Below are 4,681 nucleotides of genomic sequence, written 5' to 3'. Positions count from 1 at the left end.
AAAAAAAATCTTCATGTGGATTTTTTTGGTATAAGTTATTCCATGTGTTACTGCTGCTAGAGCAGATGGACTGGGGGGTGTGTGTGATGGGCATACTCCTCATGAATGCAGGAGTGAACCATCAATACCACAGTTGCACTGGGTATACATGTCTGATGAAATGTGCAGTACTGTGTGTGTCTGTATGTGTGTGTGTGTGGTTGGGTGATGGCAAGCGAGTGTTGGTAGGATGCATATTTTAAACTTCCCTGTCTCCAGAGGGGAAATGCTGGTGAGGAACTGTTGGCAAAGTAAAAAAGAAAAAAGGAGATTAAAAGTAGAGGCAGACAGACTGGGAAGAAAGAACAATTGGCAAGAAAGGAAAGACTATAAATTATTTGAAAAGAAAATCATAATCATGCTTAAATCAAAACATCACACCACCAAACACCTTCTGAAAGGATGACCACAGATTATGAGCTCACAGTCTTCAGTTTTGATTGTTTGCACTGTGATTGTTTGACCACTGGTGATGACAGAGAACTGGTGAGCAAACAGACTTCTTTGGCATTTGGCATTATAGATATTAGAGATAAAATGAGGTGTTATGTCCTTCTGATTCTAAATCACCTTTCAGACAGATAAATTCATGGACTGTGTGGCCCGGGCAGATCTGACAGGAGGGCAGTTTTTTATCGATGTATGAAGGTCTTATTGGTGAGTTTAAATGAATACTTAAATCAAACTCTTGATGTCTGACTGAAACTAAGTTTTTTTTAGTTTGTTTATTTCACTACAGCATACAGATTACAAGTTCTGTGAATTCTTCCAAGGCAGACTTACAAGAGGTTTTCCACTTCTTCCCACTTTGCCGACATTCTGCCAACATGGCTATTAGCTTGTCAGTTCTAGCATATCGAACAGCTTAAAAACTCACCTGCTAATGTCAACATTAGTTAGCTTACATGCTAAAAATGAACACAATATCAATTAAGAATGTGTTTTTCCCAAACCTCTCTATGTACTTTTAGTCACACAGTACAAATTAAATCATTTTTTGAAGGTCTTACCAAGAAATTCTTACCAATAAGAGTCGTTCTGATTCTTACACCTCATCAGCTCAAAGCCTACTGCGAAAAGAATACTAAAAACCTTATTCATGTGCATTAACTTCCTTAATGACTTCATGTAAGGAGAATTAAGGAGCCATATGCTAACACGCATGCCATTCAGCATCCAATTAGGTTAACATGTGTTCCTTAATGTCAAATGTTTCCAAAGTTTGTAACTCACATAGATATCTACTACTGTCAAGTAAAAATATGCTTTTATACTGTGCAGATTTGACTCCATTATCCACATAACTACAATAATTGTGCTATATTCAACACCAGCAGAGACACAATATCCTTACAGGAGCTAAATTTATCCGGACTGTAATGATCTCACATCCACCTCCTTGTTGGAAGCCATGGGTTGAATCTTTCTCCCAGCTACCCAGAAGAATGTTAGCGCTTGCTAGATTGACAACCTACTAATGGCTGATCTCTAAGGCTTAGGCCACAGAGATGTTTCTACCCGGTGTTAGTACACGCTGTTGCGGAAGCCTGTCACACTGTACCCAGACCTCTCCCTGCCAGGGCTATGAAGGAGAAGACAGATGTCCAAATAGCCAGCAGGTCCATCAGTCATGAGAATTTTTTCTCTTGCAGGGCGAGGGAGTCAAGTGGGAGAAACACAGATGAATGAAGATGACACCATTCCAGCCTCTCTGCTACTCTAATGAAAAACAAACTCATTTTCAGAAAGTTTTCTGGGTAATGAGACAGTCAGCCAGCCATATCGAAACACAGAGACCACAACTTTTCACAGTATTACCTTACTTTTGAGGCCAACACATCAACTTGCAATTTCAAGCCAAAAGACAATTATTGAGTAGTGTTTGAAAAATGCATATTTAATCGCAAAAATGTTTTAGAATGAGATTGTGGCATGTTTCAGTGTATTTGTTGACCAATGCTTTAAACATAAATAAACACAGGACATTTAAAATCCATGTTCTTATTTTAATTAAAGGACTGAAATGAAAAATGAATAAAGAACTTAAAGTTTTGATTGCTAATACAAGGAGGAGGAGAGAGAGAGGTACATGAAGTAGCACACCCTATAGCTCAACCCTGATTACCAAGTGATGACACTTTAGGTGGGGCATAGTGTTCCTTGTTACAGGGCCAGAGTTAGCCTGTAGAATTGTCAAGGAGAGCATAGTTTGTAGTCAACACACACTATCACTTTACTTGTGCACATGTGATGTTTATAATTGTCTTCTCTTCTTACTGTAACTATTTCTTTGTGTGCCATGACTGAGGAGAAACGCTATTTTTGTCACTTTGAGAGTCTGTGAATATTTCAATGCATATGGTATATGCTGATTTATCTAAGTGCAATGACAATGAACTTGAAAGTGCTTGAGCAAAACACTACTCAACTTACACTCATTGTCCGTTTCATTAGGTACACCTGTGCCATCTAATGTAATCCAATACAACTGCTCTGCCATAAATTCTACATTTACAAAGTTTATACATTTTCAGTTTTTGCTGACATTGTCAGAAAGGTGATAATTCTACTTTATGTTTATTATTATTATCGTTCCCAATATTTTGTCCACTCCATTAACAGACATGAAGGGGGCAAAATATATGGAACAGTTTTCAATATAATGCACTCCAGTACACCACCACCACCCACTGCAACCTCAATAATAAACATAAAGTAGAATTATCACCTTGCTGACAATTTCAACAAAAACTGAAAATGTATAAACTTTGTAAATGTAAAGTTTATGGCAGAGCTGCTGTATTGGATTGCATTAGATTGCACAGCTGTACCTAATGAAGTGGCAGGTGAGTGTATGTTTTAATTCAATGTGAGTTTATTTTATCTTCACGCAGCCACTTTGAATAGGAATTTTTGTAAGCCTTTATGGGCAAAAATATGTGTTACTGGAAGCTGAATTTGAATCATTTATATTTGAATTTGAATAGTTCTTCCTCAGTGACCGAATGTGTGTCTCAGTGAACTGACATTGGAATGCAATAACTGAATTTGAACTGCGAGAACTGAATTTGAATTGTGAGAACTGAATGTGCAAGTATATAGACGGTTGAATTTTCAGTGAGGATCAAATATATTTTCAGAGCAAATTAATTCAACATCATTACATTCAGTTTCAAGTTTATTGGAATTAATTTCCAAACTAATAAATTCCATTTCAAATTATGCCATTCAGATTCAGTTTTTCATAAAGCAATTATTGAAGTTAAACAATACAAATTCAAATTATGTAATCCAATTACATTTTTTAATGCAATTATTCAAGTTGAGCAATTCAAATTTACATACAAATAATTCAAATTCACTTTCTAGTGACACATATTTCTGCCAATAATCCTTCCTTTTACAGTCTCCCAATTACTAAGTATTTACCCAGTAAATATATGGTAAATTATAGTATATTATTGGGTAATTACTGGTAAATAATAGTATATTATTGGGTATTACTAGTATCACTGGTAATAAGTAGGTAATACAGAGAAACTGCAGCTGAAACTACTAAATACTAGCTACTAAGAAAAACCTCTACTGTTGCCCATCACCTCAACTGAGTACCTTGTAGTTGTGACCATTTTAGGTTGGTAATATAATTGCGCACTTCCTAGGAAATTAGGCAACCAGTTATTAGAAACACCTCCTCTATTACCCATCAATTCAAGTTACAATTGTAGTTATCCAAGATTTATGTTGGTAACAGCCCGAGTTAAATTATGTACTATCTTGAAATTAAGATAGTACTTTCCAATAAATTACTTTTTTCTTATATAATTATTGTTTATGGCTACACCCATTTATAAAGGGTTTATTAGATTTACCTTGTACTTACCTGGTAACAACCTCCACAGGAACAGTTCTCCTCTAGTGTCATGATACATCTTCCTAAATACTGGGTATGTTCTCGGAAATGTTTTCACAATTTACTCAGTAAGTAAGCTGAAACTGTACTGTGAAAGGAAGCCTTGTTTGTTTCCATGGTATTAACAAGTTCTTATCATATCCTTTTAAATACATTATTCCATTGTCCACGCTGTTAACAGGAACTTGTACCATATAATTATGTTCTACAACATTACTAAGTAAAACAGGACAATTTACTCAGTAAGTAAACTGAAACTGTACTGTGAAAGGAAGCCTTGTTTGTTTCCATGGTATTAACAAGTTCTTATCATATCCTTTTAAATACATTATTCCATTGTCCATGCTGTTAACAGGAACTTGTACCATATAATTATGTTCTACAACATTACTAAGTAAAACAGGACAATTTACTCAGTAAGTAAACTGAAACTGTACTGTAAAAGGAAACCGTGTTTGTTTCCATGGTATTACCAGGCTTTTAGCATATAATTTATAATGGATTATTCCCTTTTCCATGCAATCAACACAGTTTTGTCCCATGTATGTTCTGCAACATCACTAAGTAAGACATTACAATTTACAGAGTAAATAAAGTGAAACTGTACTGTAAGAGACAGTAATGTTTAATCCCATGTCCTTATCATCAAAACATCCTCTCATCAAAATGGATGGTTTCCTTTCCCATGCAATATAGACAATCATGTACCATATGTTCCCTAATGTTACT

General features: G+C 35.4%; 1 long non-coding RNA gene across 1 annotated transcript; it reads left to right on the top strand.

Moving 5' to 3' along the window:
* Positions 1-400: 400 nt before the first annotated feature.
* On the top strand, positions 401-2,010 carry LOC137171376 (uncharacterized). The gene is made up of 3 exons (XR_010924750.1): positions 401-525; positions 617-696; positions 1,692-2,010. It is a non-coding gene; the product is annotated as an uncharacterized lncRNA (long non-coding RNA).
* The last annotated feature ends 2,671 nt before the right edge of the window (positions 2,011-4,681 follow it).

This window comes from Thunnus thynnus, chromosome 19, assembly GCF_963924715.1.
Source record: "Thunnus thynnus chromosome 19, fThuThy2.1, whole genome shotgun sequence".
NCBI classification, from domain to species: domain Eukaryota; kingdom Metazoa; phylum Chordata; class Actinopteri; order Scombriformes; family Scombridae; genus Thunnus; species Thunnus thynnus.
Note: the sequence above shows the minus strand (reverse complement) of the source record. Positions and strands in the feature narration are given on the sequence as shown.